The 12644-nt window shown below is 44.8% G+C and overlaps 1 protein-coding gene across 2 annotated transcripts in view; it reads right to left on the bottom strand.

The window, feature by feature from the left end:
• Positions 1 to 12644, bottom strand: part of EEF2KMT (eukaryotic elongation factor 2 lysine methyltransferase) — a 238467-nt gene that overhangs the window by 123148 nt on the left and 102675 nt on the right. The gene's annotated exons all lie outside the window — the stretch shown is intronic.

Below are 12644 nucleotides of genomic sequence, written 5' to 3' on the forward strand. Positions count from 1 at the left end.
ATGTATTAATAGGGTTTCCACCTTGAAATAGGATCCCATATTCCTTTTTTAGAAAATTCGTCAACCACATTTGTCTGGCATGCTTCGTCAATGGGCAGCTACAACACCTCCTGTACCATAGGTGGGTATTGGCGAAGGGAAACATCTGACTGTTACAGCGGCACCATACCCTTGATGAATGTGTGACTAAAGGGCAATGCTCCTGTGTCTCCCCGGGTTGGGAGAATTAGACCCAATTCCTGGAGAAAACCTCAAGGAACCCCATCAGAAACAAGAGTATCGTTACATTTTTGTGACAAATAATGTGGTGTGTTTCGACAGCACCAACTTGGACATTTTTTCTGATGTAAATTACGCTGACAGTATAGGGATATCTAGTCCTGATGAAGGCCAACGACCCGTAAGGGCGGAAGAGTTATGGCCAAAACATGTTGGCATCTAGATGGTAGGGTAATAATGGCCCATTGACCATCTTAATCTGCTTTTTATCCTTCCAAAAGGAACCCTATAATGAATCAAATAGACTTGGTATCGATTTTAGGCAGTTTCAGTCATTTACCGGATTCCTAAAATCTCTACTCTAGCCCCCTACTGTACACCCCCATGGTACAGAAGATGTTGTAGCTGCCCAATGTTGAAGAATGCCACTATAATGTGGGTGAGGGCTTTTCCAAACAAGCATTGAAAATACAATAGGTCTCGCCTTTGATTAAGTTAAAGCCATTTGCTTTGCTAATGGTATTATGTTCTATCTTTGCATTATTTAGTGTATATTTGGGATATGTTGTAGTTGTATGTAGTTAGAATTGTTTTGTTAGCTGTGTAGAAGTTTAAAGCATAGCATTAGTAGGAAAAGAGCAGTGTTTCAGATTTGGGAGGTGAATGAATAGAAGAATAGTATGTGTGTTAATTTCGTATAGTGAGGATTACAATAGCATAAGGCAGACGAAAGGAGCGAGAGGAGAGCAAATATATGCACATATCACAAATATACACTAAATAATGTAAAGCTAGAATACAATACCATTAGCAAAGCAAATGGCTTTAACCTAATCAAAAGCGAGACCTATTGCATTTTCAATGCTTGTTCTAAAAGTCATGCATTTGGTTAGTAAACTGCTTTAAAGAAATGCCATATACAATTTAAAGCATATTGTCACCTTTTACAGTCTTGAAAAAGTCATCGAGGGACAAAACACATGTTGGTTGTCTAAAAATGCACTAAAGGATTTTCTGAAAGACTGGCTTATGAACAAGGAATATGCTACTTACCAGTATGCATCTGTTCTTGGCATGTAGAGCTGCAGCGCCACACACTTAGGATAGTAGATCGCCATCTGGTGTTGTGCTCGGATGCTTGCAGGTTGTTGTTGTCTTTGGAAGAAGTCTTTGGTCACGAGTTAGGTGACTCCTCCCTTGGACTACAGTGCGTATGGGCATCCACTCCATCCTCAGATTGTTTTTTGCCATGATGGGAAATGATGGAGTTTGTAAAAAGAGAGAGATGTCCATGTGTAATGTCTAAGTAAGAGGATGCTGGAACAGATACAGGTCCCGGGGAGGTGGGTGGGCGTGTTTGGCTCTGCAGCTCTACATGCCAAGAACAGATGCATACTGGTAAGTAGCATATTCCGTTCGAGGCATATGAGCTGCAGATCACACACTTAGGATAGACTATATAGCAGTGTCTCCCCTAGCGGTGGTCACCTGTATCGGTTGCAGCAGTTTGGAATAAGGTTTAAAGGACAGCCTGACCTACAGAAGCTTGTTGTTTTGCTTGCACGTCAACACAGTAGTGTTTAGTGAAGGAGTGTGTTGTAGACCATGTGGCTGCCTTACAAATATCTTCTAAGGGAATGTTTCCTAAGAATGCCATGGAAGCCCCTATTTTGCGTGTGGAATGCGCTCTAGGGGGAACTGATAGTGTGCGTTTAGCCTTGTGGTAGCATATTTGGATACATTTAACTATCCACCTGGCTATTTGGAAATGGGGTTGCCTTTATGTGGTGGAGAGAAAGCAACAAACAATTGTTTGGTTTTGTGGAATGATTTGGTTCTGTCAATGTAGTAAAGCAGGGCTCTTTTAACGTCTAAGGTATGAAGAGCTCTTTCAGCTACCGAGTCCGTATTTGGGAAGAACACTGGTAGCTCAACTGATTGGTTAAGATGGAATAGAGATATGACTTTTGGCAGGAATTGTTCTAAGAACCACTTTGTTGCGGTGTAATTGTAGGAATGGTTCTTGTATGGTTAAATCCTGGATTTCACTTACCCTTCTAAGGGATGTGATGGCAATAAGGAAAGCCACTTTCTATGTGAGGAACTGCAGTTCGCATTTATGCATACGTTCAAATGGGGGTCCCATGAGCCTTGTAAGAACAATGTTTAGATTCCACACTGGAGAGGGAGGTAATCTGGGTGGAATAATTCTCTTAAGGCCTTCCATGAAGGCTTTAATTGCAGGTACTCTAAGTGAAGTGAAGTGAAGTGAAGTGAAGGGGTTTTGTATAGCGCGGCTGCTGCCCAAGGGCGTCCAAGCGCTGAGGAGAGGGAATAGAGCTCTGAGGGACAGGGGGAGAGATCCAGGAGGGGACCTAATTTCTGAAGAGGAAAGTTTTTAACTCTTTACGGAAGGACGAGAGAGTAGGGTTGACCTTAGTGAGAAGGGAAGGGAGTTCCATAATTTAGCAGCATTAAGCGTGAAGGACCTGCCTCCTGCTCTGGACCTTTTAACTCTGGGAACTGCAGCAAGAAATGCGTTCGTAGAGCGAAGTGGTTTACCGGGGCAATAGGGGGTGAGAAGTGTGTGATTAATCTCAGGGCCAGCTCTATGGAAGGCTTGATGCGATATGCACAGGGTTTTGAATTTTATTCTTTCCCTGACAGGGAGCCAGTGGAGTGACCTGATCCCTGACTTAGCCGATTCTCTGCGAGGGATCTGAAGCAGCGTGCGAGCTGCACAGTTCTGCGTACGCTGAAGTTTCTGCAGCACGTACTCAGGGGCTCCCAAGTAGAGAGCGTTGCCAGAGTCGAGTTGGGACTGGATGAGGCCCTGAACAACAACCTGCCTAGCTTCCAAGGGCAGAATCGGCAGGATCTTTCTCAACATGCGGATGATCCCGAAGCAGGTTGCTGCTGTTTTAGTTGCCTGAGTATTAAAGGTGAGGGTTTTGTCCAGCCAGACTCCCAGACTTTTAATGTCCTCCTTCGGAGATGGAGGTGGGCCCAGACTGGCGGGCCATAGCTGGTCAATGGAAGTGGGAGTAGGGGGGCCGAGGAGCATAATCTCGGTCTTGTCGGCGTTGAGTTTTAATGAGGATGCTGTCATCCATCTTCTAACATCCTCCATGCAGGCTGCCAGATTGGATTGGGAGAGGCCGCTGTTCTTCCGTGCCAGAGAGACCACCAGCTGAGTGTCGTCCGCATACGAGATGATCTTGATGCCGTATTGTCGGACGACCTCAGCCAGCGGCCTCATGTACACGTTGAACAGCGTGGGGCTCAAGGAGGAACCTTGGGGTACCCCGCAATTTAGAGGTCTGCTAGTAGAGCAGGAGTCGCCGTCAAAGACTTGAAAGGTCCTTCCGCTCAAAAAGGAACCCAACCAGTCAAGAGCGTCTCCTGAGACTCCCAGATCGGCTAGTCGAGAAAGCAGGGTTTTATGGCACACCGTACCGAATGCGGCGCTTAGATCGAGGAGGACCACTGCCACTGACCCCCCTCGGTCCAAGATCCTCCTGGATTCTTCCGTCACGGCTAGAAGAGCCGTTTCTGTGCCATGTTTAGGACGGAATCCTGTTTGTGTGGAGTCCAGTAGAAGATTCTCCTCGAGGAATTTAGTGAGGTGGAGATTAATATGCTTCTCCAGAATTTTGCTTGCCCAAGGCAACAGGGAGATTGGACGGTAGTTGTTAGGGTCCATCGGATTGAGATTGGGCTTCTTAAGTAATGCTCTCACCATTGCCTGTTTCCAAGACGGGGGAACCACTCCTGTTTGCATGGAGCTGTTGAGAAAGTCCATGAGGGTGGGGAGAATGACTTGGTTGACCATATTCATCATCTGAGGGGGCGCTGGGTCGAGAGGAGAGCCTGATTTTACCTGATGTGCAAGGGATTTGAGTGATTCCAAGTCTAGTGGTGGGAATTCATTCAATAAAACTCGGAGGGTGTTCTGTAGCGCTTAGAGGTGGTGATTTGGCAGTGATAGTCTTTGGGCTGGGGGCTGTGAAGGATCTTTTGAAAGAAGAATTCCGCCAGCTCGTTACATCGAGCTATAGGATTGTCGGTTGGGGCTGAGGGAGGGGAGATCTTAGAAAGGCTTTTAACTACGTGGTATATTTCTCTTGGCTTGGATCGAGCTGCCATAATTTTCTCTTTGTAGTAGTTGGTTTGAGCTAAGTTTATTTTGAATTTGTAGGCCCTAATAGCTTCCCTATACCTGTTTTTTTCGGTGATGGCGTATCCTAGGCGCCACTTCCTTTCCAGCTTTCTACACTGATGTTTTAACTCCCTGAGCTTCTCCGAATACCAGGGGGCAGTTTCTCGTGCTCTTTTTAACATGGTTTTCCTAGAGGGGAGGATGGAGTCGATGGAGTCCTTGATCTATTTATTGAATGTCCTGCTATCGGGTGTAGGGCTCTGAGAAAGAGCGGGTTTGGATGTGGAAAGGAGGCTCGACCACTGCTCTAGCGAGAGTCTCGACCAGTTTCTCATCTTTCGTGAAGTTGGGGAGGAGGGAGTGAATCTGTGGGTAGACCAGTTAAGGGGAATGAGGAAGTGATCAGTCCATGGGAGGTGAGTAATAGTGCCAACCGTGAGGTTGGGGCAATTGCTAAAGACTGGGTCGAGCAGGTGACCTTTGTTATGAGTGGGGGACCTGATTAACTGTTCTAGTTGAATAGCGGCTAAGCTGGAGACTAGCTCGTTAGCGGTGCTGTCAGTGCTGTTGTCGAAGTGAATATTAAAGTCGTCCAGTCTAAATAGTGACAAGTGTTGTCGATTTTGTAAGTAGGCTGCTAATGCTGCTAGGTGGAGACGTATGGATGAGTACGCTAAATTACATCTTTGCAAGTGTAGTAAGTAGAAAATGATGTTCTGGACGGATGCATCCAGTGGGCGTATATCATGGTTAGTGCAGTAAATGGCAAATCCTTTCCATTTTGCAGCGTAGCAGGCTCTAGTGGTAGTTCGTCTGGCCTCTTTTATAATATTCATGCAGTCTGGTGGTAGGTTGAGGTAACCGAACTCTAAGACTTCAGGAGCCAGATCGCTAGATTCAGTTGACCTGGATCTGGGTGTCTGATTTCTCCATGGTTCTGGGTTAATAAGGACGGGGAGAGGCGCAGTTTTTGGTGTGGAACTAGAGAGAGTTCCAGCAGTGTTGTGAACCAGGGCTGACGTGCCCTTGTGGGAGCTACTAGGATCAGTTTGAGAGACTGTTGCCGGAACTTGCGTACCACAAATGGAATGAGTGGGAGAGGCGGAAAAGCGTACGCAAATCTGCCTGACCAGTTCATTCATATTGCATTGCCCTTCGACTGTGGGTGGGGAAACCTGGCGGCGAAGGTTGGGCATTTTGCGTTTTCGTTTGTGGCGAACAGATCTATGTCTGGTTGGCCCCATTGTTGGAAAAAGGAAAGTAGGACTTGTGGATGTAATTCCCATTCGTGGATCTGTTGAGTCTGTCGACTTAACAGGTCGGCAATCTGATTGTGGACCCCTGGACGGTGTTCTGCAAGTAGGTATATGTTCTGGGGAACGGCCCATCTCCAAATGTTCTGTGTGAGCTGGGACAGCTGGAGAGATTGTGTGCCTCCTTGTTTTTGTATATAATACATGGCTGTCACGTTGTCCGTACGGATGAGGACAGTTTTGTTCTGGAGATGTAGTTGGAATGATTTTAGTGCTAGGAATATTGCCAGTAGTTCTAGGTAATTGATATGGAGCACTTTCTGTTGAGTGGTCCGTTTGCCCTGAGTGGTGTGTCCTAGGAGATGGGCTCCCCATCCCGTGAGTGATGCGTCCATTGTTAGCACTATTTGTGGAAGAGGCTCGAGGAGCTGCCGCCCTCTGGACAGGTTTATTGTGTTCCACCATTTTAGAGAGCGATGTGAGCGGCTGTCCACCAACACCAGATCTGTTAGTTGTCCGTGAGTCTGATTCCACTAACTTTCTAGACACTCTTGCAAGGGACCCATTTGTAGTCTTGCATAAGGCACAATGAAGATGCATGACGCCATCATGCCTATGAGTTGCATGAACACTCTTGCTGGAAGGGAGTGTTGGGTTTGAAATTTTGCGATGAGAGCTTGTATATTGACTATCCTGGCTGGGCTGGGATATGCTAGGGCTTTGGAGGTATTTATGGTGGCTCCCAGATATTGATGTATGTGGGAGGGTTGGAGATGAGATTTGGGATAGTTTATTGTGAATCCCAAGCTGTGTAAGAGTTGAATAGTTTGGTGAATGTGTAGAACGCATTTGTTGAATGAGTTGGCTTTTATTAGCCAGTCGTCTAGGTACGGGAAGACATGAATTTGTTGTCTTTCGAGATGTGCTGCTACAACTGCTAGACATTTGGTGAATACTCTGGGCGCAGTTGTCACCCCGAATGGAAGGACTGTAAACTGATAGTGTTTTCCGTCCACTACAAACCTTAGGTACTTCCTGTGAGCAGGATGTATGGGAATGTGAAAATAAGCGTCCTTGAGATCTAGTGTGGCACGGAAATCGCCTTGTTGTAGTAGTGGGAGCACTTGTTGGAGAGTGATCATATGGAAATGATCTGAGTTTATATACAGATTTAGGGGTCTGAGGTAGAGTATTGGTCTTAGAGTCCCGTTCTTTTTGGGGATTAGGAAGTATAGTGAGTATGCCCCTGTAACCTGATTGTAAGGGAACTGGTTCTATTGCGTGTTTTTGAAGCAATGAGAGAACCTCTTGTTTGATGAGCGTAAGATGGTCTGGTGACATGGAACGCTGCTTGGGTGGTATGTGTGGGGGGGGGTAGTGGTAAGTTCCAGGCAGTAACCATACTGGATAATTTGTCTTACCCACTTGTCTGTTGTGATGGAGTTCCAGACAGGTAGGAACTGTTTGAGTCTTCCCCCGACTGGAGTGGAATGGTCTGGGGGGAGTGGAGGAAAGTCACTGTTTAGTGGCGGGGGAAGTACAAGTGTTGGTATTGCCTCGACCTCGTCCCTTGGTGTTTCCTCTATATCCTCCTCTAAAATATCCTCTACTGGGGATGTTTGTTGAGAGGTTTTGAAGGTAGAGGAGGTGTCTACTCCCATATTCTTGGAGGCTCCTCTGTAGAAGGAGCACCGAAAGAAGCCGCGTGGTTGTGGAGACTGCAATGCTCCCATGGACTTAGCAGTCTCGGTGTCTTTTTTCATTTTTTCGAGTGCAGTATCTACTGCTGGCCCAAATAGCTGTTCTTGGTTAAATGGTTGGTTGAGTATGGTACTTTGTACTACTGGCTTAAAGCCTGAAATGCGTAGCCAGGCATGGCGTCTGAGGAGTACACTTGTGTTTATTGCTCTAGAGGCGGTGTCTGCGGCGTCAAGTGCGCATTTAATTGACGCATTTGAGATGAGTTTTCCCTCTTGTATAAGGTCATTTGCCTTGTATTGGTCTGGCAGGTGTTGTAGCAGATTCTCCAACTGATCGTAGTGAGCCCTATCATAGCGTGCTAGTAGGGCTTGGGTGTTGGCAATACGCCAATGATTAGCAGCTTGTGCTGCTACTCGTTTGCCCGAGGCTTCTAATAGTTTAGATTCTTTGTCAGGGGGTGGTGTATCTCCCGTGGTTTGGGAGTTGGCGCGTTTCCTTGCGTTGGAAACGGCCAAAGAATCCAGAGGGAGCTGTCCTTTGATGTAACAAGGATCTTCTGGGTCAGGTCTATATTTTTTCTCAATTCTTGGGTTAAACACCCTGGCACGGACAGGGTCTTTAAATACTTCTGTGTCGTGTTTTGTGACACCTTTAATCATAGGTAGAATTTGTACTGTTTTCTGAGATTGTTCAAACGTGTCTAAGAGGAAATCTTCCTCGGGTGCATCGGAGTGCATGGTGACGCCATGGTAAAGTGCTGCCCTGTTTACTAGTTGTCCAAACCCCAGGTGGTCATCTGGAGGTGATGGTTTGGAGGGATATGGTGTAGGGTCACGCATATCTGGTAGAGGGTATGCCCAATCATCCAATGGTGCGGTATCTGGATCCGTAAACGGATCATTAGGATCACCAGGATCACCCCTCCCCCTAGGTCATCATCATCATCATCCTGTGGAGGTGGTGTATGTGATGGAGATGGTAGAGGTAAGGGTGATGTAGGCAGAGGGGGTGGGGTAGAAGGTTGTATGGGAGAGGAAGGAGGAATAGGTGATGTTGCCGAGTCCTTCTTTCTTATAGGAACTGGGGCAGGTGTTGTGTCCAGTTTCCGCTTTTTACATGGCACTGCAGTGACATGTCCAGTCTTTGGATTAATATAGATCCTTTTTTGTGTTGGATCTGGATGGAAAAGTTCTTGTTCTTCAGGAACAGATTTTGGCGCAGATTATTTCGGTTCCGATCGAGGTTTTGGTTGATCGCCGAGTCTTTGGCTTTAGGAGGTGTATTATAGTCCTTAGCCAGTGGTTTTGGTGCCGATGAAGGTTTCCGAGCTGATGAAGGTTTCGGTGCCGAAGTTAAGTCTTTCAGCTTGGGAAGTTTCAGTGCCGGTTTATCTATGGGTCTCGATGTTTTCGGTGCCGAGGGTGTCGGATCCGATTTCGGTGCCGAGGGATCTTTTGACTTCGGTGCCGAAGGTGCCGGGGGTACAATTACATGCGGCTTGCTTGGGCCCGAGCCACCGGAAGGCTTATGTTTCTTCGGAGCCCGGAGGCGGGGCTTCTGAAGGGTGTTTTCGGTCTCGACTGAGGCCAGCTGGCGAAGTCTTGACTAATGCCTTTGGTTTCGGAGGGGTTGGGGAAGGGGCAGTGGTACTCACACGTTGCCCAGGACTAATGGGGTCGTCTGAGTCGTCTGCTTCTGAGATGATTTGAAGTTCCTCGGAATCTTCTTCCAGGACATCGGGACCCTCATCAAAGATGTTTTCTGGTTCCGGGGCTGGTTTGTGTGCCATGATATGGCGTCGAGCTCTTCGATCCCGAATGGTCTTTTTGGATCGAAATGCTGCGCAGGCTGGAGAGCTGACTTCGTCGTGTTCCGGTGATAGGCACAGGTTGCAGACTTTGTGATGGTCACTGTGCGGAAATTTTGCTCCACACTGGGGGCATTTTTTATACAGCGTCCTTTCCATGAGCCGTAGGCCTCACGGCGTGGATAGGCCCAGCAGCCCGCGTCGTCGTCCGGAATCGAGCCGATGAATTCGATGTCGAGTGAAGGTTCTTCGATGTAGTTGTAGAAGGTTTTTCGCTTTGAAAAGCTTGTATTTGAGATGTTCAACCGGAGTTGGAAAAGTTACATCCGAACCCAATGGCGGAAAAAAACAATCTGAGGATGGACTGGATGCCCATGCGCACTGTAGTCCAAGGGAGGAGTCACCTAACTCGTGACCAAAGACTTCTTCCGAAGACAACAAAAACCTGCAAGCATCCAAGCCCAACACCAGATGGCGATCTACTATCCTAAGTGAGTGATCTGCAGCTCATATGCCTCGAACATATGTGTTTTTATGTAAGGCAGATACTAAATAACTATGAAACAATTGACTTCTACCTTCAATGAATAACCAAACCTTTTTCCTGTGCTTCGATTATGTATTGTCAATTTTGTAAAATATCTGCAACCATTTTAATATACACCAATGGTAGGGAGGTGGTGCAGACGCATGACATTCCTGCTGTACCAACTAAAAGTTCTTGAGACATTGAGAAATAGTAGTACATATTCAATCAGTGTCAGAACCAATAGCTATGGCTGGAAGTTTTTTTGAATACACTAGAGGTATGCTAATCTGCATAGTCGTTAACTTTAAGCGATTACATATTTTGTATTTGCAAACTATTATAGAGGTAGAAGTAAATCAATTGTTGCTGCAAAACCACAAGTTGCAATGTTCTATATTACTCAAAGTCACAAGCAGTTTTAGTAGGTACAACATGGACACTTTATTCAAGCACCATCTGGCTGCCAATTGTGTTAATTAAAATTATTGCAGATCAGTAATTTACAAAATTCCCAAAACGCAATGGAAAAGCACTTAAAATGTTTACTCGTTTAAAGAAGGAGACACTAGTTTATCATACTCGTATATTCTCAGCAGTTCAGCAAAACTAAATTATTGTTCATAGACCATCCATCAGAATAGTTTTTTTGGTATACATCTGGGCAGTCAATATATATATCGTCCTTCAAGAGGACTATTTCAAGGCTGTCAAAGGTGAAATGTTTTAATATACAAAACGTATTTTACTAAAGAAAATTTACTAACAGCACCTGTGACAGTTCTAAAAAAAAAAATTGATATGAGAAATATTGGACATTAGATTTCAGTATTTGTACCTAAACAGATTGCATGTAAGTGGATGAGGTCAGATGTAATCCCAAACCAGTGTGAATAAACAAGTGAATGAGTACTGAAACAAATAAAATTGTGGAACTATTTCATCATTTGCATTCCTTAATGACTTCAGAAGGAGAAGAGGATGTTGCTCAAAAGAGGTAGAATGTTTGTAAAAAAGGCAATAATATACAAAGAGCTTTCAGTAGTGCAAAGAAGGCTATACGTAATTGCACTGCACATGTTAAGAACATCATTACCACACGAGAGGCAATATTACAAGAGTATCAATAGGGTGATATATTTGAACCAGGTATAATAAAATGAAGCTTCAATAATGTACATGGGAATCGGAATATGCTGTGTTAAGTGGAAAAGAAGTTTAAAACTTGATTTAGTAACTGGTATTTCGAGATTTGACACTGATGGCATATTATCTAAAAGAAAATTGGTTCACATGCATAAGGTACACCATATAAATGGTAAAGCATGATCATGGTGAAATCAATGAGAGACAGGAACTCAGTAACAAGTTTGTTAGTGGTTCATTTGTAGGATACAGCTGTGTGGATTCATTGAACTGAATTGTATAGACAATTAAAAAGTACCAGGTGGTTCAGGGGGGGGACTACAATCAGAGTATTATCCATTTATTTTAAAATTGTAACCGGGTTAAAATGCTCTAAGAATTGTAATGTTTTGGAATTTTAGGTGATCTCCTGCAAACAGACCGTAAACATGAGCAACCTTAACATAAATGTAGCCATTTCGAAAGTTTGAAGGTAACAAAGTAAAGATTAAACAGCAAGTTTGAATCATAAAATATTTGAATGGGTGCAAATATATGTTAACAGGTTACCAAAGTGCTCATAAATGACTTCCCATAGCATATTAAAGATTTGGACACTATGGGCCTTATTCCGAAGTCGGTGGGCCCACCACCAACAGGCCGTTGGTGGCTGGCTCTCTGACATCCATAGAAGAGGTCCAACCACCGGATTATGATCCGGTGGTCGGAGGCGTCGGGCAGAGAGACTGAGCGCTGCTTTTCTAATGTGCTCAAGGAGCATGTCGGACAGCAGTGGAACTGTAATCCCCACAATTAGGGCTGTGCTTGCTCAGGCACCGTCGCAGGGATTACGATGTCCGTTTCCCTCCGCCTGTACATGGCGGATTTCTCATTGTAAAGACCTGGTTGAATTCTGTAAGGTAGTCTTTGGAATTAAGAGCTGTGGCAGGCGAGCTGGTCAGGCATTCTAGAGATTCATTAAAACACAGCAGGTGCGCTGGAGTGTTCAATTGGAATGGCATTTCCTAGTTTCAAGTACATTTTTCCAAGGTGCCACATCCCTTGTGGGCCTAAATATATTTGGATGAGGTGGTCTCCCACATAATGTGGCATGCTTCATCACTAGTCACCTCATCCCACCCTGGTAAGGTATTACTACCAGGGTGGACTCAATCCTAATTAGAGTTAATTACCTGTTTAAGACAAGCATCCAGTTCATACTTAAAAATACCTTAAGGAATACTAAAGGTATATTCTTTATAAGGTGGTACCTTAAGTATGATTAAAAATAGATCAACAGATCCATGGATATTCGAGGTACAATGCCCCTATCATCTTTAAAATGTGCTGGCATGTTTCTGCCCACTCACAGTGCCAGATAACTGGTCAGGTGCATATCTAAGATCTATTAGAGTATCACTATCTCTAATCTTGTTAGTGTACTATTAAAGGAAAGACATGAATTTCCTAAGGTACCCTGTTTCACCTTTCCACCCTATTTTGGGTTATATTTTACTTCATGGTCTGATCATGGTAGGCCGCTCCTGTATTAACAAATTAGTCAATGAGACACGCCCAGCAAGATACCTACTCTTCCCCTCATGTCATCCGACCCCCGCTTGAGAATCTAGGGATTCAATCATTTTTGGGTCAGAGGAAGAATCTTCAAGTGTATACAGCTGGGGTTTTCATGGTAATTAAAATATCAAAAGTATGTAGAGAAAAATTATGATTTAACTAAGATGCCTCAACTTTAGGCATGGGTGGTTTTTATTAATCAATCATTGATGAATGGAGATGACAATATTGAATGAAGAACTGTTATAAAAAGGCAGAAGGTTAAGATAAGCTCAC

This window comes from Triturus cristatus, chromosome 10 (genome assembly GCF_964204655.1).
Source record: "Triturus cristatus chromosome 10, aTriCri1.1, whole genome shotgun sequence".
NCBI lineage: Eukaryota > Metazoa > Chordata > Amphibia > Caudata > Salamandridae > Triturus > Triturus cristatus.